Here is a 26,443-nt window from a genome sequence, read left to right as displayed (position 1 = left end):
CCTTGGAATGAGGTTGCCAGATTTAGCAAATCAAAAATACAGGATGCCCATTTGAATTTCATATGCAACATTTGGAACGTACTTTTAAAAATTCCTTGTTTATCTGAAATTCAAATTCAGCTGCTCATTCGGTATTTTATCTGGCAACTCTCTCATAAACAAGCTCCCGAACTCCTCAGCTTCCTTCTCTGTAAGTGGGGACAATAACAGTACCTACGGCAGAGGTGGTTTTTCTGAGGGTTTAGTGAGTTAAACATGTAAACTACTCAGAACGGGATGATAATAATCATCCACACTCAATTAGTGCATCAGGAAGTGCTTCTTGCATCAAACAATGCCTTGTTAAGCCGTTGATGTGCTATTTTTGCTGAACCTCCCCCCTTCCCTTACCCCCTCCCCCACCTTATCAGAGCTAGGCAAGTAGCAAAGCGGGTGGGAGGATGGAGGTTAGACCGAGGGGGACTTCCAGGCAGGAGGGGGTGGGGCCTGCAACAGGTGACAGGTGGCAGCAGTCCACATACTTCCTTCCTGGGCCGGGGCAGGCGGTTAGCGAGGGCAGAGCAGTTACGTCCTTTGGAGGGAAAGCAGGAGGGAGGTGGTGAGTCTGGGTGGGGTCTGCCAGCCTGCGGAGTCGCAGAGAGAGACACGTGTGCCAAGAGCAGGTGTGCTTGGCAGTGGGAGGAAGGGAGGAAGGACTGGCCACCTAGAAGCTGGTTTGAGGGGTCTTGGGAGGGCGGTCATTCATTCATTCAGCAAACACTCAGTTATCAAATGCAACCACTAGGCACCCAGGAGGGCAGGAGAGCTTGGGTCCAGCTCGCCCCGAACTCCGCACTGTGTGCTCTGTCTGCAGAAGGTCCTGCCCGCCAGGCCTCAGGCTGCTGTGAGGACAGCGACACCCCCCCCCCCCCTGTGCAGGTGGCCTGGAGCCCCCAGGTGCTGCGGCTGGTGAGGACGAGGGCTGGGGCACAGGTGACGGGGCTGCAGCGCACAGACAGCCACATTCTCTCTGCGACACAGTGAGAACGAATGGACTGTGACTGCACAAACCCTGCGGATGGACCGCACAAACACCACCAGGTCGGCTAAAGGAAGCCGGACACAAAGAACCCATAACCTGATTCTGTTCTTGGGAAGTCCAAAAACAGGCCCAGCAACAGCCGGTGGTGTTGAGGGAGTGCCGCCCAGCTAAGGAGAAGCAGGAGGCCATTGCCTGGGAGCTCCGGGGGAGGGGGGGGGCGCGGTGAGGGGTGAAGGTGCATGGGGCCATGGGGTCGCTGGGCGCTGGCAATGTCTGGTCCTTGTCAGAGGTGGTGCTCCCCTGGTGTTTGCTTTAAAATGATTTGTTAAATGAAGCATTTGTTTCACGCACTTTTCTGGACGTGAGATTTGTTTGGCAATGAAAAAAGGAAGTATGGAGAGGAGCCAGGGAGGGTCTACCCCCTTCCAGAGAAAGGCCTCCAGGGAGAAGCTGGCACCCACCTCTCCTTGCCCCCACAAGCAGACAGGGAGGCTGGGAAGCAGAGCCGGCCCCTCCCGCTGGCGTGCTGTCCCGGCCCTCTGTCCGGTCAGCCTCATTGAGATTCCTCCTCAACGCTGCCCTCGGGGTCCACTGAGGCAAAGAGAAACCCAAGAACCTCGCAGACAGCTGGGGTGAGAGAGGAAGATGGGAAGGAAGGAAGAGGGAGAGGGAGGGAGGGAGGAGCAGAGAGAGGAAGGGAAGGAGGAGAGATGGAGGGGGAGAGGGACGGGGAGAGGCCCAGCATCAGAGAGCTTCCTTCAAGGCTCTGCTCTAGTCTCCTGCTTGGTGCAGCTTTTGTTGATCCCGGAACCGCCCCAATGCAACTGACCACTCCCCCTTCGGCCACACAGCACCAGGTGCCCAGGAATATTTCATTGCCCTTGTCTGTCTGTCTGTCTGTCTGTCTCCCAGAGGGAGTCCAGGGGCTGAACACAGCTGTCTCGGCAGCCGGTCTCAGGGCTGAGAGGGGCCAAGCACAGCCCCAGCCTCTGTAGATGCTGACAGGATGATTCCAAGGACCTGACTTAGCTGTATGGTCCTCTGGGGACTGGTTTGTGGGGACCCACACCACACCGGACTTGAGAATGCCCTCTCCTCAGGAGCGCTCTGTGTGGAGGAGCCAGCAGCAGGGAAGGACTTAGCCGTGACCTCCATCCTCTCTCTCCCAGCTTTCGCTCTCCACGGCCTCCTCCTGCTGCCTCCCAGGGTGAGGGCTGGGCCTCACGGTCTCCACCATTCCCGGTGGTATTCCTTCTCCTAGGCTCCCCCAGCCCCTGCCTTGCTTCTTCTGACCCTTCTTCTCTCCCCCCTCCTCCGACTTTTCACTCTGTCCCCATGGCTCCTCGGGTCCTCCCAGGGAGCTCTCACCACACTCATTTCCTTAAAAAATTCCTTAAAAAAAAAAAAAGGTTTTAAATTTTTGTATACAAAGAGCTAGCATTGTGTGTGTGCCCGGGGAGGTGTTCTGCATGGCCCACTCCAGGAAGACCGCTCAGTCCGACCCGACAGAACGGTCCTTTGGTCCGAGGGGAACACAGGGTGTGGCTAGAGGCGGATTTCCAGATCAGACTGCCAGTGTGAGCGGGCGTGGCAAGAGCGAGGACCCGGCCACTGCAGCTGCCGGTGACCCCCCTGGTCTAGGACGCAATGAGGAGGGCTGGATGGTTTCTTGGACGAGTCTCTCCGACCCTAGCTCTGCCTCTAAGGAGCTACCTGACCACTGAGATAATTCACCTGGGGATTCTGACAGGCACGGCCCTGCTCTCCCTGGACTCCATCTGGGAGACAGACAGACAGACAAGGACAATGAAATGTCCTGGGCACCTGGCGGGTCTGGGCTCCACAAATACTGCACCAAGCAGGAGACTAGAGCTGAGCCTTGAAGGAGGCCAGGACTGGGCTGGTGGAGGGAGAGAGCAGCGGGAGGTGCTCCAGGGCAGAGTCTGAGCCAGAGGAATGGCAGGATCCGAGGAGACAGAGGAAGTAGCGGTTAGGGTAAGAAGGCCTTGACAGTCCTGCTAAGCAACCTAGACTTTTTTCTGAGGATGGTGGGAGCCACGGAAGGGAGTTGAGCACAGGAGTGACATGATCAGATGTGCCGGTCTCCTCTGCTCCACAATCTTCTTACGTCTGTCTCAACATCTTAGCTGGGTATCAGCCCCTAGAGCGGTGCCCGACTCGCGATGGGTACACTCATGTCTCTTTCCTTGTCCTTAGAGTCAAGCCCACACTCCGCTTGGTATTAGTGCCCAGCCTGGTGTCACGCTCCGTCCGCCTGGGCCCTGTGTCCACACTCCCACCCAGGCCACACACATTTTCCCACTTGGGGGGGGGAGTGGTGGAGGGGGCTCATCCTCGTCAGGAAGGTCCTGGTGACAGTATCCCTCATTGTACAGCACCCCACCGCCGTCGTTCCCTCACATGTGAAACTTCTCCTTTGCGAGCCTTGGACCCCACTTGCCGTGTTATATTTGCAGGTTATTTAGAGTCTGTCTGCTCTGCCAGACTAAAACCCAGGCGCGGGCCACGTGGTTTTGTCTTCCGGCGGGTCTCCGAGGCCTGGCACGGAGGCTGGCCCGGGTTCCATAATCATTTGGTGAGAGAACGCGCTTGAACCTCTGCCCAGACCCAGGGCTCCCTGAAGGCCCACGCTGCCTCTCTTTCCAGCCCGGCCCCTCCTCCCTCCGGCTCTGTCCTCCCTCCCGGGTGGCCTCTGCCTGCCACGGCGAGCAGGAGGCAGAGGTGGGGTGCAGGCAGCGGAGAATGTATTCACAGTCCGGTCCCCGCAGGCTCCTCCAAGTGACAGCGCCGGTGCTATTGAGCCCAACACTCGGCACCAGAAATCTCCAAGGAAACCCCTGCCGGCCTCCCGGGCGTACGCCTCACACCGCAGCCACTTGCTTGGAAAAGGCCACTTCTCCTTATCGTTAAAGATATCTCAGCACCTGCTTTCAGTGGAAGATAATGGGGCTCAAACAGCAGAGCTGTACGGACACACACACACACACACACACACACACACACATACGGCCTGGAGCTCAGCAGCCTTTTCTGTCCCTCTGCTCTTTTCTGGGCTCATCCGTCTCTCTGCCCAGGCGCTGTCTCTGCGCCCACCTGCTTCTGTCTCTGTTTTAGTCTCTCAATCTGTGGCTCTTTCCATCTGCCCCTGTTGCCGGCTGTGTCTCCGCTTCTCTCCCTGCCACATTTAATGTCTCTTTTCTGCCTCTGTGTGTTTGTGTCTGTGTCTCTACATCTCGGGTCCTGTCCGGTCTTTGTTTGTGTCACCCCAGGTCCCAGGGACCTCCCCTCCCTGTCTCTCCAGCTCCTAGTGGCCTGCCCCCATGCGTGCCCCAGGCTCACCCTTAGTGAGCTCTCAAGGCAATGGCAGAAAGAGGAAAGGGAGGCAGTGGGGAACGCGGGTGGCAGGGAGGAGCAGACTGACTAAACGTGCAGCTGTCCCTCCTCTCTCCTTGGCAGGACGGGAGAAGCATGGGGCAGGGAGGCAAGGGAGAGTGGGGCAGAGGGGAGCTGGGTGGTGGGGGCCCCGGTGGGGAGCTGGGGGTGGCAGAAAGGGTCTGAAATAAACAGGGAGGACGTTACCATGACCTCTAGCTCCTGGCAGGGAACTTCAGACCCTTATTTCCGGGAACAGGGAGTTGTTAGGAGTCTGAGATATAAAAGAATAAGCTGAGAATGCTATGGGAAGAGTGGGGAGTGTGTGAGCACACACCGTTGTTAGCTGTGGTCATCACCGTTTGCTCAGAAGTTCAGGGTTTCCGGCTTCCCTGGAGGCCTATGACCACTTGTGGCCTATGAACAAGAGAAAACGTCACTTCTGGGCGGAGGGGTGTGATCAGCAGTATGAGGCCTTCCAGGGGTCACCCTTCCCTCCGGCTCAGTGACCAGCAAGGCTGGAGCTGAAGGCTTTTCCACCAGCCGGGACCCTGGAGTGACTAGGAAGAGCCAAGGCTGTGGTGGGCATGCAGTGTGAGCAAGGCGGCTCTGTGTTTTTGAGCCCCTGAGATTTGGGAGTTGTTTGTTAATCAAGCGTAACTTGGACTATCCTGACTGACAGGCGTATGTCGGTGACTATGTATATGTCTGTACGTGAGTATAAAGTGAGCAGGCATGTTTGCATAGGCATGTGTATGTGTCTGTACATTTACAGTCCTGTATATGCAAGCGTGTGTGTTTATGGGGTGTGTGCGAGCACACACCTCCGTGTATTTCTGGTAGACGCCCAGCACAAGGCAAAGAAGGAAAGCTCCCCCCTGCTGTCTCCTCACCTCCTGCTTCATTTAGAAACACAAAGGGCCATAGCGCGGTCCCAGCTCGCTTCCTCATCACATTCCTGCTTTAGTCTGCAAGACTCCGCTGCCAGCAGCTGCCACCCTCTTCTCCGTCTGAGTGCCCCCGGGTGGCCACTGCCCAGCACAAGTCCCTGCTTCCCCACCAGGGCAGAGGGCTGGCTCTGGGACTGGCATGTGACCTGGGCCGGGCCGCTCAGACACTTTGCCCAGGTCTTTGCTGCTGGAACTAGCAGGGAAGAGTGTCTTCGCCCTTTGGGGTGAGGTTAGGTGTGGGGGCTACCAGTGCCCTGGAGGAATGAGGAGTCGGGCCAAAGAAGCAAAGCTGAGCCCTAGCTGGTTTGGCTCAGAGGATAGAGCGTTGGCCTGCGGATCGAAAGGTCCCAGGTTTAATTCCGGTCCAGGGCAGGTACCTTGGTTGCGGGCACATCCCCAGCGGGGGGTGTGCAGGAGGCAGCTGGTTGACGTTTCTCTCTCATCGATGTTTCTAACTCTCTATCCCTCTCCCTTCCTCTCTGTAAAAAAAAAAAAAATCAATGAAATATATTTAAAAAATAAAAAAAGAAGAAGCAGAGCTGAGAGCAAGGAACAAAGGGCTTGAATCGATGCCACCCATGACTTACGTGAGTCAGTGCATTACTAGCTTGCACATCACGGTGTGTGGGCTCCAGGACTGATTCTGTGGGTCGTGTGGCCCAGGCTCCCTGCCCTCTGGCTTCAGGCTGGGACCTACCCTGAAGGGTGACTCACAGGAGATGGAGGGGAAGGACAGCGTTTAATCTCCTGAGGAGCTGCAGGGGCTGGCTGTGCCCACCCTCCTCCCCATCCCCCCCGCCCTGTGGCTCCTGTCCAGCGGCTCCTCCACGTGGCTCACCCTCCAGGTTGCCTGGGCCTGGCTTCCCGGCCACTGGCCCTGAGCTTCAGGACCCACTGTCACTTTCCCTGCCCCCTCCTGCACCTTTGCACCGTGCCCACGCCTTCATAACACCCTCTTTGAATTACTCAGTTTGGATGTGGCCTGAGTTTCCTGCTGGACCCTGACTGTGAAGACGCTCAGTGCCAGGTGTGTGGGTCACTCAGTGTTTTCCTACCGGCACTTTCTGCTGTTTCCTCCTCCCTTCCCTCTCCCTCCCCAACACACTGCTCTACCAACTCCCTTTTCTGACAGCCCCTTCTTGGCCCTCTGGCCTGGTCTCCTGCTCTCTCTGTCCCCCGTCAGTCACTTCGACTCCTTGGGTTGCAGCCACCACAGATCTTGCTGGTCCATCCAGCCTTCACCCACAGGCTCAGGCCAGAATGTCCAACCTGCCCCTGGACAGCGGTCTTTGCACCATCAGGGACCTCAAATGTAGCATGCTCCCAACTGGACACCCCCCGAGGCTGCTCTTCCTCCCACGTGCCCTTCAGAGGGTGGCCCAGCCAGACACCCAGGAGTCAGCCTTGACATCACGTTTCTCTTTGTCTTGCCTCCATCCTCTTAGGTCCTGATGCTTTGACCTCCAAAACATTTCTTGACTTGCCCCCCACCCCAAGCCAATCCTGACCCCCATCATTTGCGATAGTCTAGCCAGCTGCCCAGTCTCCCTACCCGCAGCCTCTAATCCACCCCCCCCCCCCCCCCACCCCCCACGTTACAGATCTGAACCGGTTACTCCTTTGCTCAGAGCCCCTCAGTAGCTCTCTACTGTCGAGGTCTCAGATGGAGAACAAGGCCCCCCAGGCCGGCCTGCCTCTGTTCCCTCAGTCCTTTCTGCTCCTGTGAAGCGTCACCCAGAAGCAGCGTCTGCTCCCTTGCCCCAGGCCTCTCTGCTTATGCTCAGCGGACCCCTCTGCCTGGAATGCCCCTCTGCCCCTTCAACCTCTGGCCAATCCTGGGCAACCCCCACTGCGTCTTTAAGACAGTTTTGTGTCACTTTTGGACAAAGGCAAAGTAGCCAGATGATTCTTTCTTCTCAAGGGCAATGAGCTGGAGGACATGTGAAGGAGGGGTGGGGACTGGGCCATGGCAGGAGGGGAAGCCAGCACGTGCTCAATGCCACCTCTGACACTGCCTCTGCGTGTCTCATCCTTCCTCCCAGGCCACTCTCCGCTCTCAGGACAGAGAATTCCCTGGCGTGGCGGTGGTACAACCCTGCCCTTCCAGGCTGCGGTGCATAGAGCTGGGCACTGAGCTCGCTGTGCCCCCTGGCCGGCTCCCTGCAGAGGGTTCGCCAGGGGTCCGTGCTCCGGGCCCTGGGGTGGGGAATAGCGGCTGCTGAAGAGAACGGTGCCCTGCAGGCAGCGGGCCTGCCTCCCCGAGGGCTGGGTCTGAGCTTCCACAGGCAGCAGACAGAGAAACCTGCGTTGGGAAGCACCCTGTGTCCCAGCAGAGACAGGACCCCGCCCTCCGGAGGCCAGGTCCTGGGCTGTGCTCCTCCTGTCTCCTCCTCTGCACCATCCAGGCTGGAGGCAGGTCTGAGCAGGAGCCGAGGAACATCTGCAGCTGCCCATCCTGGTGCATCTATTCCATCTGTGTGCCTGTGGTGTGTGTGTGTGTGTGTGTGTGTGTGTGGTGTGTGTGGGAGGTGTGTGTGTGTGTGTGTGTGTTGTGAGGTATGTGTGTGAGACGTGTGTGTGGTGTGTGTGAGAGGTGTGTGTGTGAGGTGTGTGTGTGTGAGGTGTATGTGTGTGAGAGGTGTGTGTGTGAGGTGTGTGAGTGTGTGTGTGTGTGTGTGTGTGAGAGGTGTGTGAGTGTGTGGTGTGTGTGTGAGGTGTGTGTGAGCAGGGTGGTTGTGACCCTGGCTGGGCTTCCACCAGCTTTGGCTGATAGAGGGTCTTATCTGCTCCAGCCCCCCTGACCACACACCCACACCCACACACACACACACACACACACACACACACACACACACAGGAGTGAGCCTTGCCCTTTCGGAACAATGGCTTCCCCCTGGCCCTCACTCGCACCAGCTGGCGGGGAGGAACGGGGTGGGGCAGACCCCAGGATGGGGGAGGAGGCGGTGGTGAGAGGGACACACCGGGGAGTGACGGGGAGAAGGGGCAGCGCTGCGAGGCCCGGCTTCAAACACTGGCTTCCATTCTGGGGCGAGCAGCCCGCCTCTCTCCGTGGGGAGTTTCCACGGGGCATTATTTATGAAGGGGAGGGGGAGGGTCACGTGGGCCGCCGTCATGGAAACAGACTCCGCTGCAGGACCCCAGGCGGTCCCAGCCCCTCCCCGCCCTCCGCGTGGTACCCGGTGTGGGCGCCCCCTGCGGGGCACCAGGTTGTGGGGCTGCACCCTGGGGCCTGGAAGAGCCGTGGTGGTGGGGGTGGGGGGGAGGGAGAGAGCGGAGGAGCCCAGATCAATGGGCCCGCCATCTGTTCCCCCTCCTCGGGCACATCCGTCACCTGTCCGCGTGTCCAGGCTCCTTCGCCTCATACCCTCTACCCTCGACCTACCGTGGCGCCTGGGCGGCCGCAGTGTCTGTCCGCGGCAGGCTCTGGGTGTCCATGCGTTGCCTGTTGTTTTTCCTCTGTCCCTGCGCCCAGGAAGTCCTTCTCCGAGTAATTCTCTCTCTCTTGTCTCCCAGGTACCGGTCCTGCCTCTGATCTCCCTGCCTATCTAGTCCCAGTGCATCCATCCTGGATCCCGATCCGTCCTCCCGGCTGCCCCCGTGTGTGTCGTCTCTGAATCTGTCTCCCTCCATCAATCTATACGTATCTACACATCTATTACTCCAGCCAGGCCTATACATCATGCGGGCCCCATTATCCATCATTTATCTGCATATGTATCATTCATGCTCCTAGCCATCTATTATCCATCACCTCTCTGCCGCCTCTTTGATGTCCTGCACTCTGCTATGGGTGTGAACGCCGCCAGGCCCGCTCTCCCCAGCTCCGGAGAACAAAGACATCGAGGGACGAACAAAGACACTGAAGGGCCACTGGGGAGTGGCTAAGAGAGCTGGGGTCTCAGGGTTGAGAGGGGGGTGGCAGGACCTGGAGACGTGTCAGATGGGCCATTCTGCTCGGAATTCCACTCGCTGTCTCATTGTCCTTCCCTCCCGCCTCCCAGAGATCAAGAGGATGTGGGTTTGCTTTGTAGCAGGAGAGCTCCAGGCTAGACACAGGTGGGACTTGTTGACTGAGAGGGTGGTACCCTTCGGAGGAAGGACTGCCTCTGAACACAGCATCTGTATGGAGATGGTCCAGGCTCTGCCAGTCATGGGGGTCGGGTAGACATGGGGGTGTGACTGAAGTCAAAGGGTCCCACCAACACATACACACACACCACACACACACGCACACGCATGCACACACTCACACACACCACTCTCCTGGGATCACAGGATTTCACAGTCAGGGATGCTTTCCTTTGGCTGAGGAATTGTTACTTAACCACACAGCACAAATCCCCATGGGGCTGGCGTCTCACGTTGGTTTTTATAAGCATCACTTCTCATGTTGTTGATAACATTGCATCTTTTCCCCTGAGTCTGGTTCCCTGGCAGACCGTGGCTCCTTTGTGTCTCTGGTTTTCACACACCCTGTTTCTCAGTGTGCGGCTCCCTGCACCCCGCTGCCTCCTCACGCACACAGAGCTGCAGGAGGGGGAGCAGGAGGCCTGCAGACAGCCTGGGCAGGGCTCTTCACATGCATTTCTGAATTCCCGGTGCTTAGCATCCGGTAGCAAAGAGGCCGCATGCATGGCCGGTTGTAGGAATGAAGCTTCACTCGCCGCGCTGCCCTGTCCAGGAGCAAACAGACGGAGGGTCAGGCGGCTCCTGCAGAACCATCACACCCAGAGGCCACTGCCCCAGGCTCGGACCTTCCGAGAGCTCAGGAACGCCTTGTGAATGCAGACGGTGCCAATGTTGCTTCTGCAATTTCTCGGTTTCTCGCAGGGGTTCCTGGCTTGGGGACACCGGGGACCGGGTTTCCAGGGGAGGCTGGTGTGAGGGCCAGGTGCTCTCTGGACGGTTTCTCAGCCCACCGACTTCAAACAAGGAGAACACACCTGAGCAGGAAGCCGAACAACTCGGCTTCGTACATCGCTTTGGTTTATGGCAATGATTGGCAAACTCATTAATCAACAGAGCAAAATATCAACAGCACAACAATTGAAATTTCTTTGGAGAGCCCAATTTTTTAAACTTAAACTTCTTCTAAAGCCACTTCTTCAAAATAGACTCACCCAGGCCGTGCTATTTTGTGGAAGAGCCACACTCAAGGGGCCAAAGAGCCACATGTGGCTCTCAAGCTGCAGTTTGCCGACCATGGGCTTATGAGATCTTTGGCACAGAGTTTTTCGTGGAGGGCCTGGGGACAGGAGGCAGGGATGCCCTAGGCTTCCCCCCTCATAGCTCCGAGGGTTAAAAACCACTTAGCAGCAGCACATAATAAAAGCAAATGTAAGGGAAAGAATATCCTAAGGATTTAATAAACTGCAAACAAAATCATCATGATTCTTTTCCTAGCCAGTTGAGTTTTCAGTGATTAAGAAAATACAATTTCCTATAATTAAATCTTAACAAGAAATGTTATTAAAAACACTCTGTCCCAGCTCCTGTAATAATTGCATGCTCCCTTAGAACAGTAAACAGAATTAGACTTTGCTGCGTACATGCTAATCCATGTGCCATTTTGATCAAATTGGTGCTAATAACCTGTCTTCTCATTCGGGTACAGGGAAGGCGGGAGGGAGCTAGGCCTGCAGGGCAGGAGTGAACTCTGGTCGGGGATGGGGGAAGCCCGGAGTGCTGGTTTTGGACCCCAGGATGATGTGTTAAATTTATTGAGCACATACTATGTACTTCACTCTGTGCTAAGCATGTAACATGCATAATTAATTCCACCCACTCTTCACTCAACCTGGATGGGTGGTTGCCCTCCATTACAGACAAGGGAACGGGAGCTCAGAGAGGTTTAGTAACTTGCCCAAGGTCACTCAGAGTTGGGCTAGAGCCTTCGGAGCCCAGACTAAAGCCCAGCGCAGACATTCCCCACACACTCACACCTCCACAGCCCCTGCCCGTATCAGGTAAGACAGCCCTCGGGTGTCTCTGACTCTCCTGGGACCAGTGCTGTGCTGACTGCTGAGAACATTCCTGTCAGTGAGAGCGGGGCTGGCCTGCAGGGGGCTGAGGGCAGCTGGGAGGAAGAACTGCCTCCCCCTGGGACGTGCAGGCGTGGGAGCGAGGGAGACCAGGGCATGGGCTCTCAGAAGTTGCTCTTCCTTTTGGAAAAGCCAGCAGGTGGGAGAGGGCCTTATTGAGGGCAGGGTGTTTGTAGGGTGCCTTCTCTGCTATGGCCTGAGGGGGCTGCTCAGAACAGTCTAGCACAGTTAAGAGGGATCTGAGTTGGGTGTGGAGCCATGGAGGTCAAAACTACTCCTCCCGCTCCTGTGTGTGTATGTGAGTGTGTATGTGAATATATTTTGAGTGTGTGTGTGTGTGAACGTGTGCATGAGTGTGTAGGTATGTAGTGCAGTTGTATTCAAAGCTCCACGTGAGTGTGTGAATATGTGTCAGTGACTGTGTGAGTGGAGGTGCCTGTGAATGCAGTACACCATGTGCATGGGTGTGATGTGTGTGTGAGTGTGTAGGCATGTGTAGGAGAGTGAGCGTGTGTGGGCACACGCACACATATGCCCCTGGAGCCTGTCCCTGGTGGAGGGAGTGGAGCCAGCCCAGCGCAGGGGCCTGGCTCTTGTCCGACGGCTGCATCCCAATTCCAGCGGCTTCACTCTCTGCGGAGCACAAGCCTGAAATTGCTCCTCAGCTCCCGTGCTCACGCAGGCACACAGGCACCAGTGCCTCCGTCTCTCACCAGGGCCTCTAATTAGCTCTCCTGATTAAATTCCTGCTGGGGGGGCGGGGGCGGGGGCCTTTGCTTTCCCTGATTTTCTGACCTGGAAGGCTCCTTCAGGCCTGCTTGGAGGGGCCGGGATGCAGGGAGGAGGAGGTGAGGAGCAGGGGCCCCACGTGTAGACCCTGTTCAGTGAACACCCACAGCCACCTGCTCTGTGCCCAGCACTGCGGGGTACAACGCAAGGTGACGATGAACAACACAAATGGACTTCCCTACATGGGAGTCTCCTTCCAGTCACTCCAGCTTTGAACTTGGGTCTAGTCCCCCATCCTGTCCCTCCTGCTGCCCCAGGCGGCAACCTGCCTCTCCCATCTTACCTCTTTTGCTTCCTTGCAGAGCGTTTACCCCACCACGTGGTCTATGCCTTGGGCCCCTGAGTCCTAGCACATTCCTCTGGCCTCCTTCCTGCTTATGGAAGGTTTATACTCACTGGTGTCTCCTCCAGAGAGCCCTCCCTGACTGCTGTGTCTTCCCCCTTCTCTGCACATGATCTGGACCCTCATCTGCTGGGCCAAGCGTTAGGTGACCTCCTTGTGTATGCTATTCGCTAAGAGTGTTGCCGTGCCCCCTTTCCACCCTGGGTTCCTGTGACTGCCTGGCTTCCTGGGGAAAGTAAAACCTGCGGCCGATATGGCTGATTCCCTACTTGCCCCGACCCTCTTTCTTCCTTAGACTTAGAACCCTGACTTTGTTGGGGAGAAGCAACATGCTCAAGGAAGTGGAAGCAATCTCTGGCTCCAGGAGATGAACCTTGGTTGGTCTAAGCCACCCAAGATAGCCCTGCCCACCTTTACTAGTGATTGGTTCAGGGTGGGCACGTGACCCCGTCTGGCCAGTGAGTGGTGGGCGGGAGGAAGGCTGCTGGGGGCAAGGGGCTTTTGTGAATGACCACTCCGTGATGGAAGGAGACAGGTAAGGAAGTGTGCCCCTCCTTCCTGTCTTGAATGCAGCTGAGTAAAGGATGTGATGCCTGAAGCTGAGGAAGCAAAGGTTAAAAGTCAACCATCCTGAGGAGGTGAGGGAAAAGATGAGGAGAGCCTGGGTGGTCAGTGACATCACTGAACCATGTGACTGAGCTGCTGCACAGCTCAGGGATGCCCACAAATAGACTTATATGTGACATAGCTAAGTGTCTTTACTGCTTAGAGCACATGTGTCAAACACAAGGCCCGCGGGCCAAATCCGTCCCGCCAGGCCTTGCAATGTGGCCCGCACCGCGCTGTCATCACTGCTCTCCGCTGCGTTTCCATCACAATGACAGTTTATGACTGTTCAGTAAACCATTCGGCCTGCGATTTAGGCTGGATTTTAGATTTTGGCCCCTTCTCTGATTGAGTTCGACACCCCTAGCTTAGAGTGTGTGTGTGTGTGTGTGTGTGTGTGTGTGTCTTTACACGCACGTGCACCAGATACTTTCCTGCCTGTCTAGATCCATGCTAGATCTTTCTCCATCCTCCTTGTTGCCTCAGGAGGCTTCTGATTATGTTTGGCCAATAGGGAGCCCTGGCCAAAGACCAGACATGGGAGGGTAGTGACCTGGGCTACTTATTCCCCGCTCTCTACCTGCAGGTCACTTTACTGTTCCTGTCAAGGCGGCCTGTTCTCCACGACTCTCTTCTCTGGGTCCCAGTCACCTCTCCCTCCATGCATCCCTTTGAGATGTGGGTGGTGACATCTCCATTGCCACCAACCCTCAGTCTCTTTCCTCCCCTGTGGTCTCTCTACACCCCACCCATATCTTAGTAATTAATCCCTTTGTAAATAAGCCCTCCTCAAATTGTCCTAACTGGGCTTGATACCTACCTACTTTCTGTTGAGATCTTGCCTACCACAGGTCTTGTAGCCGTAAGAATTCTTCACTGTTATGACCTTTTATTCCTGAGGTAACTGAGTGGGTCTCCTAAGCAGCAGAGCTCAGCTAGAACGTTCTCTACAACCTCTGGCCCTCCGTGATGGTTCACAGGTATTGTGGGGGAGGCACCCATATTGGAGCTAGACAGACTTGGGTATGAATCCCATCATTGCTGGTCTTTAGTTGTGTGTTTGTCTCTGGGCAAGATACACATCTTGCAGAGTTGCTCTATGGTTTGGAGATACTGTTTATAAAATGCCTATCTAGAAAAAAAGGAAATTTCTCATCATACCAATAGAGATCTTTATGATATATTGTGGAGTGTTTAAATCACAATGCTTGGCAATCAGTAAAAATATTAATAGGCATGCCAAGTCAAAGGAATAAATAGATAATAGAAACAGGCCCACAAGTGATCCATATAAGAACTTTAAATAGCTATGATTAATATAGCCAAGAAACCAGATGAAAAAACAATTACAAATAGAATATTTCATCTGATAATATCTATACTAATAAAAGCCTAGGTGGCATCTCACCCTCACGTCATCACAAGATGGCCACCACAAAATGGCTGCCCCATGTCATCACAAGATGGCTTGGTTGATAGGGGAAGGCAGTTGTGGGTGACAAGGCCTGCAGGGGAGGGCAGTTGGGGCAACCAGGCTGGCAGAGGTGTAGTTAGGCTTCAATCAGGCCAGCAGGGGAGCAGTTAGGAAGTGATCATGCTGGCAGGCAGAAGCAGTTAGGGGCAATCAGGCAGGCAAGTGAGTGGTTAGGAGCCAGCAGTCCCGGATTGTGAGAGGGATTCCAGATTGGAGAGGGTGCTGGTTGGCCTGAGGGACACCGCCCCAGTGCACACATTTCATGCACTGGGCCTCTAGTCTATATTACAAAAAGGCCAGTGGCCATAATGCTGTAATGACCAATTCCTGGTCACCAGGAGGTGCAAGGAGCACCTCTCAGGCCCTCCCCGACCCCTGGGGCACTGGCAGCATCGGCAAAGCATCATGGGCTACTGGCAGCATTCCTGGGGCGTTGTGGGGTGCTGGCAGCATCTGTGGAGTGTTGTGGGGTGCTGGCAGTGTCCCCAGAACATCGTGGGGCACTGGTAGCATCATGGGGCATCACGGGGCGCTGGCAGCATCCGAGGAGCGTCGCGGGGCACCGGCAGCATCCATGGAGCATGTGAGGCATCAAGGGGGTGGAGAGGGGCAGACATGGCCCTGATGGCAGGCTAGGTCTAGGGAACCCTACACATGCACGATTTAATTGTGCACTGGGCCTCTAGTAATATAATATAATATAATATAATATAATATAATATAATATAATATAATAATATAATATAATAAATATGAATCAAATGGAAACTATAGAACTGAAAAATAAAATAACTGAAATTAAGAACTTAATATATGGGTTTAACATCAAATTAAATACAACAGAAAAGATTTTAACAGGTCAATAGAAAATATCCAGACAGAAACAAAGATATAGTCTGTGTATTATGTTACCTTTTGTATAAAGGGGTGGTGGTGTAAGAATATGTTTTATTTACTTATGGAAGCTTTGAAACGATTAAAAAGTGGTTCCCATATGCATGAACATAGGAGTAGAGGGGATAACAGGATAGGAACAAGACCTTTTTTTATAAACTTTCTATATTGTTTTGCTTTTGAACCATGTGAATATATAATATATTCAAAATAAGCAAATAAAATAAGTGCCTTTCACTTATAAACTATGGCTAGTGTAATTCCTTTTAGAGGTTATCTATTTAAAGAATGATAGTTCCTATGTTAAACCCAAGCCTACTTTCCTATCGCCTATATGCATGAACCTTGCTTATCTCTAAAGAATAATCTAGTGCAAATCTACTCAACATTTCATGTGACAGCTGTGTGGTCCCAAGCTACAACCTATCTAATAAAAGAATAATATGCAATTGACCATCACTCCAACATACAGGATGGCTGCCCCCATATGGACACAAGATGGCTGCCACAAGACGGCCAACAGGGGAGGGCAGCTGGGAGGGACCAGGCCTGCAAGGGAGGGCAGTTGTGGGTGACCAGGCCTGCAGAGGAGGGAAGTTGGGGGTGATCGTGCCTGCAGGGAAGAACCAGGCCTGCAAGGGGAGGTTACTTAGGGGCAATCAGGCTGGCAGGGGAGCAGTTAGGCATCAATCAGGCTGGTAGGGGAGTGGTTAGGGGGTGATCAGGCTGGCAGACAAGCAGTTAGGGGCAATCAGGAAGGCAGGTAAGTGAGCAGTTGGGAGCTAGCAGTCTGGATTGTGAGAGGGATGTCCGACTGCCGTTGGACATCCCCCGAGGGGTCCCAGATTGGAGAGGGTATAGATTTGGCTGAGGGACACACCCCCTGTGCACGAATTTTGCGCACTGGGCCTCTAGTCTTATATGTTCTGGCTAAATACTGTCAGATGTTTTTGTTGTTCTCCTCTGAAACAGTTTCCAAGCTCTTACATTTCTGGCCCTTTCCTTCTGCACTGGCTGATGTTTGCTGGTGTACTTTTTCTATGAAGCCCAGATGAGAACACAACAGGTGTGCTGGGTTCTCATCACACCGGGGCCGTCACTCCCTCTGACCCAGCGATTGTATTTCTTCTCATGTGCCCTAAGAGGGAGGGGGCGTTTATGTCGTTAGCCACTGTTGAACTGATGGCCAGCTAAAACCAGGTCTTTTTCACACAGACTTCTGTTGAACACCCCACCCTCTTGTGAATTTATGCAGATATTAAACATCAGATTACTTTTCCCCCAATCTTTTTCATCGTTTTATATTCAGCCCATTAAAACTTGATTCCGGCAGCCCTCCGTCCCAGGCAGTTCGGAGAAGCACTTTGAACAAAATAGTGTGTTTCTAGCGGCGTGATGAACAGAAATGGTATTTTTATGGTGTCCCACCGCCTCTTTCACATTTATCCAGCGGAGTTAGCTTCCAGAACACAGAGGAAAACACGGGTGGCTCGTGCCGTTTCCGCTCTCTTAGGTAAGTGATGGCTCTGCAGTCACTTTTTTTTTGTGACAGCTTTATTGAGACATAACTCACACATCATAAAATTCACTCTTTTAGAGTTTACAATTCAGTGGTTTTTTTAGGATATTCAAAGAGTTGTGAAACTATCACCACAATCGATTTGAAAACATCTTTATCACCCCCAAAATAAACCCTGTATCTTAGAAGTTACTTTCCATTTCCCTTCCCACCCAATCCCCAGCCTAGGCAACATTTTTTTTTTTTTTTTGGATAGTTTATTGATTTTTAGAGAGAGAGGGAGGTGGAAGAGAGAAACACTGATGTGAGGAAGAGAAACACCTCTTGGTTGCCTCCCGCATGCCCCATAGCAGGGATCGAGCCTGCAGCCCTGGGCATGTGCCCTGATGAAGACTTGAACCAGCAACCCTTCGGTGCACAGGTGATGCCCAAACGGCCAGGACCAGCCCCGGGCAACTATTACTCTACCTTTTGTCTGTAAGCATCTGCCTACTCTGGACATTTCATGTAAGTGGAACCATACATATGTTGGCTTTTGTGCCTCCTTTCATTTCCTTAGCGAATGTTTCCAAGGCTCGTCCCTGTCGAAGGACATCACCAAGGGCCAGAGCTGGACACCGGGCCAGGGTCCCCACCTTCCATTCACCCCAGACCCTCGAGTATCAGGCTTGTCTGTGCTTTCCTTCCTACGCTCTGGACTCCACCCTGGCCACCGCCCATCTCCCTGGGGTGAAGGACAGAGTGTCCATCTCAGGTCCCGACATGCAGGGCTCACCTGTGTGTGCAAAGTAGCCTATGCACGTCCACCCTCAGCCCGGACTCGAGACTCGAGACAGCCACGGGGAGAGCGCAGGGCACGCAACCACGGGCAGACCAGACGGGCTCCAGCCCGCCCCTCTCCTGGGGCCCCTCCATCTTCCCCCTGCCCGTGCCCTCTCCCACCCTCCGCCAGTCAGTGCTCCCCTTCCTGCCATGCCCACCCTCCTGAACTGCCAGCATTTATCACTGCACTTTCTATCCAGGGTTGGGAGGGGTCTGAGGGGTGGTTTCCTCCCCCACCGTCTACTCTGCTTGTGGGGAAACCGAGGCCCAGAGAGAGGGAGCAGCACGCACAAATTAGTCAGATAAACGCCACCATTCCCTCTGTGCCTCAGCAGCCACCACAGTCCTGCTGTATTGTTCAAGCAGGTCCTTTTTGTAGGAGCACCGGGCTGGTGGTCAGACTGGGGTCCAGTCCTTGTTCTGCCACACTGGCCTGTGACTTTAGCCTCAGCGCCGCAGTTTTCTCGGCTCTAAAGCGGGCGTTACATTTCCCTTGCAGTTGAATAAAACAACAACCCGGTTGCTATTTGTGAGACTGTGGATTGTAAACCAACCCAGGCCCAATCCTCAGCTGGCTGCTAATTAATGAATGACATGAAAACTGAAACATCCTTAAATAATACATTACCAAATCAGTAAATACAAGCCAAATGGCACGAGCCCATGTGGCCGGGGCTGGGGGAACAGAAATGCGGGCCCATAAATCCCGCGGCTCTGCTGTTTGGGCGCCGGGCGCAGCAAAATGTAACGGCAGCTGCTGCTGCGGAGAGAGCGTCCTAGTCACACCCTTCAACCTGGCAGGTTATCACACGTTGGGAAATAAATCTCAGGGAAATAACACACACGGAGAAAAGCAATTTGCACTGATATGGAATGTGAAGAATTAGAACAGGGCCAAGCTGGCCATTAAACCAGCGGACTTACATGTGAAGGAGTACCATCCCACACAGGGCAGGGCCTGCCAGCCGCTTCCCTGCAGCCCTCTCTCTCTCTCTCTGTCTTAGGTGAAAACCAGTGAAGGTGCATGGCTGCCCAGAATAAACATTTCCTTCCCCAGCCTCCCTTGCAGCTAGACGTGGCCTTATGACCAGGATATAACCAGAGCAGTCATATGTGACCTGTCATGAGCATCCCCCATTACCTCCTTGCCCCCGCCCCGCAGCGCCCCTCCCCCACCTTCCTCCTTCCTCCAGGAGGGCATGCAGATGCGATGGTTTGAGTTTCTGCAGCCATCGGGGTGGCCATCTGTTGAGAACGGCAGAGTAACAGGAATGAAGGAGCCTGGCTTCCCCGCCATCATCCAGTCACCGTATCAGCTCGCACCTCCTCCCTCGCTTTCATTTGAGAGATGACTGGTGTTTAAGTCATTGTTAATTTGGGTTTTCGGTCATTAGTAGCCAAACCACATTCTCACTGATGCGTACACCCAGGGAAAACATACTAAGCGGAAAAGTAGAAATAAGTTCTTCATAGATGACTATGCTATGTGCATGTTGGTGCAGAGACCATGACTGAGTGGGCAATCACTCATAATAGCGTGAGGGTGCCAATTGGATTTTTGTTTTTTTCTGTAAAACACTTCAGCTGCTAAATTAGTCAGGAGAGGTTAGGTTATGCTGAGGGGACAAGTAACTCCCTAATCGCAAGTTCTTTTTTGTTCTTTTATTTATTTATTTATTTTTTATCTTTATTGTTCATATTATTACAGATGTTCCTCTTTTGTTCCCCCCTCCGTTGCTCCCCTCCACCAGGATCCCACCCCACCCTCTGCCCTTACCCCCTCATCATTGTCCTCATCCATAGGAGCACAGTTTATGTTCAGTCTCTTCCCACATCCCCATCTCCCCTTTTCCCCGAGAATCATCAGTTCACTCCCCTTCCATACCTCTGATTCTATTATATTCACCTGTTAATACTGTTCATCAGATTTTTAAAAAAAATTTTTTGGTTTTTAGATTCACTTATTGATAGTTACGTATTTGTTGTTCATAGTTTTTATCTTTATTTACTTTCTCTTCTAAAAGAACCCCCTTCAGCAATTCATATAATTCTGGTTTGGTGGTGATGAACTCCTTTAGCTTTTTTATATTGGTGAAGCTCTTTATCTGGCCTTCGATTCTGAGCGATAGCTTTGCTGGGTAGATTATTTTTGGCTGTAGGTTTTTACTATTCATCACCTTGAATATTTCTTGCCATTCCTGTCTGACCTGCATGGTTTCTGTTGAGAAATCAGCTGACAATCGTATAGGTGCTCCTCTATAGATAACTTCCTGCTTTGCTCTTGCTGCTTTTATTATTCTCTTTGTCTTTTGCTCTTGGAATTTTAATTATGATTTGTCTTGGTGTGGTCTTCTTTGGATTCCTTTTGTTTGGAGTTCTGTGCACTTCCTGGACTTGTAAGTCTAATTCTTTCACCAGTTGGGGGAAGTTTTCTGTCACTATTTCTTTCAGTATGTTTTCGATATCTTGCTCTCTCTCATCTTCTGGGATCCCCATAATTCTGATGTTGGTTCGCTTGAAGTTGTCCTAGAGTTTTCTTACATTATCTTCAACTTTCTGGATTCTCTTGCCTTCTTGCTTCTGTGGAGGAGTGTCTTCTGGCTCTTTATGTTCCAAATCTTTGACTTGATTCTTGCAATCTTCCATTCTGTTTTTAGGACTCTGTATAATATTTTTTATTTCAGACAATGTATTCTTTATTTTTTGTTGATCCCTTATTATTTCTTGTTGGTCCCTTCTCATATCCTCATAGGTCTCATTTATTTTATCGGCCTTTTCTAGGAGATTCTTGAACAACCTTATAAGTGTGGTTTTGAACTCTACAGCCAGTCGCTTTTTGTCCTCCCTTTCTTTCATTTGTGATCTATTTCCTTGTCTCGGCATTTTCGCAGCTTCCCTGATGGGGCGGAGTTTCAGGGTGGAGCCTACAGACTTGGCTTCTGTCAGCCACGCCCTATGCAGCTCCTGAGTCTCAGGGTCCTTCAGTACTCACTGCAAGCACCTCTGAGAGTGAGGTGCCCTCGAGTTTCGCCTGCTACCAAACACTCTAGTCTCTCCCCCAATGGGCCCGGAACTGGGGTTCAGTTCAGTTGGAAGTGGAGTTGGAGGTGGCACTCAGAGTGTGCCCTGTCCCCTTCCCGCCAGGGCAATCCACGGCACAGTCAACCATCCCTTCTCTGCGCACAGTGTGCGTGCCTCGGGGACCTCCTTTCGCCGCTCCCCCGGGGTTCCGCCTTACAGCCCAGCTTCCTCTGGATGAGCCTGGGTCCCCGGGGTCTGGCCCAGAACTGGGGTTCAGAGCAGTCGGGTCTGGGGCCCAGCACAGTCGGAGTTTTATCTCCTTCCCGCTAGGGAACGCCAGCCAGGCACTCAGCCGCCCTCCTCTCCGGCTCCGTCATCTCCTCGCGCCGCATGTATCCATACCTTGGGCTTTTACAGCTCCTCCACTCTTCCTTCTGGTTTTCTCCTTGCTTCTCTTTGTAGAATTTCCAGTCAGTCGACTTTCCTGTAGTTCTGGGTAATGTCCATTTTATATTTTAGTTGTATTTTATTGAAATTGTTGTGTGCAGCTTCGGTTAGGTGTTTACCTGTGCAGCCATCTTGGATCCTCCCACCCTAATCGCAATTCTTAACACACTCAGATTTAACTCCCACTTGCTCTCCATGTCTATCGTGGGTGGGCAGGAGGCTCTGCTCCTCTGGTCTCCCGGGGAATCGGGCAGGAAGAGAGGCTGGGCCCCAGGGAGAGGGAACCTTGGACGGTCTTGCATATGAAATGAAATGCTCAGGCCTGAAAGCGGCTCTTCATTTCTGCTCACAAATCACTGGCCGGGATCAGTCCCAGGACCCCACACATTCACTCGCCCACCACCTACTCACCCTCCAAGTCCTGAGCGTGCGAGTCAACCACGTGCCCATAGGCGGAGAGCTGGAAAGACGTGGCTAATCGCACCAAAGTCTAACACCAATGGGCAATGAAGGAACGTCAATGGCACAAACATTTGAGGGGCGTTTTAGAGCTTGTCCTTCTTACCAGCCTTTGTGTTCCTGATTAGCACGTGACTTCCTTGAGGACAAACAGTGCTCCTTCCTCCTTCCTCCGCTGTCACAGGGCTGGGCCCACTGGGAGCATGGCAATAGAAATGACAATCATAGTGATGGCAGCTGCCATGCTCACTGTGTGCCAGGCTTAGTACATTCCCACCATGGCACTTATTAACGTGCCAGGTGAGGTTCGCCACACCTTGAATGGATTAAGTTACTGAATCCTCACCATGGTTCGGATTTTTATCCCCATCTTACCGATAAAGACACAGAGGCACAGGGAGGGAGAGTGATTTGCCCAGATCACTGCTAGGAAGAGGCAGAGCCAGGATGAGTCCTGTGGCTCCAGAAGCCACGTGACCCCGTGATCCTGACAAATTCTGAAAGGCAGGAAGGAGGGTGAGATAAGAGAGGCTTTCTGCCTCAAGGGCCTAGCGATCCAGTGCCGGCAGCAGGACACTCTCCGTGGAGCCCCCTGTGGTGGGGCTGAATAATGGCTCCTCAGGGAAGCCCAGGTCCTAATCCCCGGAATTTGTAAATGCTACTTTATTTGGCAAAATACACTCTACAGATGTCATTAACTTAAGGACCTTGAGGTAGGGAGATCATCCTGATTATCCGGGGTTGGAGTGGGGGGTGGTGGGGGGCAATGTCATCACTAGAGTCCTTATAGGGATAGAGAAAGGCAGGAGAGGCAGAGACATGATGTTGGAAGCAGAGGCTGGAGTGATGCGGCCACAAGCCAAGGGATGCTGGCAGCCTCTAGAGTCTAGAAGCTGCAGCCTGGAAGAAATGGATTCTCTCCTGAGCCTCCAGAAGGAAGTAGTCCTGCTGACACATTGATTTTAACCCCTAGGCCTCACTTTGGACCTCCGGATATGTAAGATAGTAAATACGTGTTGTCTTAAGCCTCTGAGGTTGTGGTAATTTGTTACAATACCCCCCTACCCCTCCACATCTCTCTTCACAGACCCAGAATCCTGCATGCCTCCTCTCTCCAGCCACCCCCTCCCTCCCCCCATGTCTCCTTGGGCTGGAGGTTGAGGAAGAGCTAGGAAAGAGGTGGGAAGTGACCTTGGGACGTGACCTGCATTGTCTCCTTTGTTCTGGGAATCCTGGGGAAATCCTGGTTGTGTTTCTGGAGCAGGGCTCCCCGCCCATACCTTCCCCACCACTCTTCCCCATCCGCTGCTACCTCCTTCCTCCCGCACCCAGGCTGCTTGCCCGGGGCTCCCCAGGACTGTGCACTGCCGTGTCCCCCTGGCCAGGCTCCCGGCGTCTCTGCTGTGCCAGGCAGGGGGACAGAGTCACAAAGACATGCCAGATACCAGGCTGAGAGGCTGGCAGAAGTAAGGAGCAAGGGAGATAGGAGTAGGTAAGGGCAGAGACACGGTGAGCTGGGACAGAGGGGCCGGAGGAGGAACTGGGGAGTGAGGCACACAAGCAGAATGTCTGTTTCCTTTATCCACAGCAAAAGTGGCAACATGTGCAGGCAGAGAGAGAGCGGAGCGGACAGCTGGGTTACCAGAGTGGGCTCAGCCGCCAGTTCCTGGTCGGGTGAGCCGTGGCGATGGCAAGGGCTCCGCTTCACAGCATGAAACCCGTGCTCCTCCCCGTGGTCTGTAAGGCCAAGCTCGCTTTGGCCCCTGGCTCCGCTCAGACCTCATTTCACATCTCCCTCTCCCACCCCCGCCCCTTGTTCCAGCCACTCAGGCCTCCGAGACTGCAGCAAGCACATGCCCATCCCAAGGCCTGGCAGGCCTTCCCAGATGGCCCTGGGCTCTCCCTTCCTCTGTCAGACCCCGTGCAGGCCGCCTCCTCGGAGGGCCTTCCCTCCCTGCTCCCGGAACAGCGCCCTCTGCATCACAGGTCAGCTTCCCCAGGGCACTCGCCACCAAACCCATCACAGTGTCTGTCCACGTGTCCCAGCGTCTCCAGGCTGCGCTGTCCAACCAGAGGCCAGGAAGCCGGTGGCTGTTTAAATGTACGTTTATATTAATTAGAGAACGAAATAGAGCTGACAGCTCGCCTCTCGGTGGCACTCGCCGCATTCCCAGGCTCAGACTAGTGGCTATCAGTCTGTACACTGACAGAACGTCCTCGCGATCCAGCTTTGCAGGAAGAATCAACCACAGAGCAGGCGGCGGCACCTGTAGGGCGCTGCGCCAACACCAGAGGCTCACTCTGAGCTGGTCTAGCTATGGGCCCGCACCTCCCTGCCTCAGGGTGGCCCTCACTCTGCATCCTGTCTGCCCCCACTAACTGCTATGTCTCCCCCCACCCCAGGTGGGCGGGGCTCCCTCCTGGATGCCCCACCCTGCTGTGCTCCCCCTCCCGGCTGCACCACTGGCTGCCTTCCCATCGCTGGAAGCTCCGAGGCCCTCGGATGTACCTGTTATCTGTCACCACAGACACCACAAAGACCTGCCAGTGTGGCTCCCAGTGGAGCTTCCCCCGTGTCCATTCTCTGTTCCCCTGCACCCACAGTTTCCAGTCCGGTCAGAAGACACGCCCCTTCTCAAGCCGATGGAGCCGGTGGTGTGCCCTGTAGTTGCCAGGGCAGCAGGCCAGGAAAAGGCCCTTTGTGTCTCTTGGTGTTACTGTCTCATGGCTTTCCCACGCATCTCAGCAACCCAAGTCAGCATGTGACCTTCAAAACTGTGAAATTTTGGGGTGCACATATATGCTCATGGGAAGCCTTAGGCTGCCTATGGTACACGCCCTCTCTCCCCGGAGCCCCTGCTGCCTCCCCCACCCCCATTTCCTCCTCTGGGGTCCTCGCCCAGGGAGCAGGGCTCCAGGTGCCGTCAGAGGAGCAGGAGAGAGCAGGGCCGAGGGCCAGGTAAAGGCAGGAGAGAGGGCGCCAGGTGGGCTTTGCGTGCCCACACCCCCGACCCAGCCCAGCTTCTGGCCACGGGTCCAGTCTAGGACTGTGGGGGAAGCCTCCCCACTGTCCCCCTGCCTTTGACCTCCAGGCACTTCCACCGCAGCTGTTGGGAGTGGGTTCCTCCCCCCATGTGGCCCAGAGGGGAGCAGCTCCACAGACAGCGCTGGGCGGGGAGAGGGGCTCACAGGGGGCTGGGACCCTGGTGTGCAGTCCTGGTGTCCGAGTCCGGAGCGCTCCCTCCCGCGGCTCTGTGCTCCAGGAGGCAGGAGTCGCATCGTCCCAGGCAGTGCATCGGGAAGTTTCCGGGAAGCTCCTGGTTGGAAGTCAGACTCAGCTCCCACCCAGCACAGGTACAATGGGGGTGGACGGGGTGGGCCAGTGGAGGCCTGCTGGGGAGAGTTGGGGGCCTTCCCTCTCTGATTTCTGGAGCTACTGAGAGTTGGAGTGTGTGAGGCCAGTGCTGGGCTGTCCCAAGTTCCTTAAGAAGGTCCTCCACCATCCCCCACTCCGTTGGGCCCAGGGCTGGGAAGACACCCTTCCCCCCTTCCCCTCCCCCCCATCTTGCTCCCAGGGAAGCACCATCACATGGGCTCAATCCCAAAGACAATCCAAGGCTGCACCTGGCTGGAGGAGGCGTGTCCCCCTGTCACCAGAGCCTCCTGCTTTGGCAGAAGAGTGCTCCTTCTCAGTGGGCCCTCCAGGGCCTCTGTGACATGTGGCCATTCTCTCCACCCCTCTGTAAGCCGGGATAGTGGCAGGACAGGGTGCACCAGGAGCCCAGGCTGCCCAAGTGCAGTGCCATGAATTCCCAGGTGTCCTTGCTCAGCACGTCACAGCTGACCAGCCGGCCCAGAAGTCCTGGAGGCTGCTCCTTCTACAGGGGAGGTGACTGAGCTCGGAGGGTGGAGGGGTGGGTCTAAGATGAGGCGGTAAATGGGGGCTGAGGTTTCCTGCGGATCAAACCGGGATTGGGGCTCTGTGAGCACACACTGAGCCCGCGTGTGCGCACCTGCACGTGTGGTGTGTGCTTGTTGAATGGTGTCCGGCTTCTTGTGTCCACCGGGTCAGGAGCCTGCCACCCCCTGTCCTTCAGGAGCTGCTGGTCTGGCTGCAGTGGGGCCTGCACAGCGGTTACCTCTCTCAGAAGCTCCCAGACGCAGCGCTGGCCTGGGGCGGTGGACACTGCCCGGTGGCTGGCCACCCCAACTGCCTACCTCTTCATGGACTTCCCCGGGTGTGAGTGTGGCTGGGGCCAGACACAACCCATTCTGGGAGCCGAAGGGGTGCAGGCAGGCCCCTCCCTGGCCCGGAAGCTGGGCTATGGGTACAGAAGCCAGCTTGGCCAGAGGTTGTTTTGCCCAGGATTTTATTTCTTACATTAACGTGGAGTAAAACTGATTTGATTTTGTTGCTATACAGTTCTATGAATTTTAACACATGTGTAGATTCATGTAGCCACAGTCAGGACATTGAACAGTTTCATTACCCATAACACTCCCTCATCCTGCCAAGCTGGTGTGGCTCAGTGGTTGAGCATCAACCTCTGAACCAGGAGGTCACAGCTCAATTCCCAGAGAGGGCCTATGCCCGGGTTATGGGCTCAATCCCCGGAGCAGTGCATGCAGGAAGCAGCCAATCA

The sequence above is a fragment of the Pipistrellus kuhlii genome, unplaced genomic scaffold (assembly GCF_014108245.1).
Source record: "Pipistrellus kuhlii isolate mPipKuh1 unplaced genomic scaffold, mPipKuh1.p scaffold_m20_p_5, whole genome shotgun sequence".
NCBI lineage: Eukaryota > Metazoa > Chordata > Mammalia > Chiroptera > Vespertilionidae > Pipistrellus > Pipistrellus kuhlii.
The sequence above is the reverse complement of the archived record's forward strand: the minus strand, read 5'-3'. Positions refer to the sequence as shown.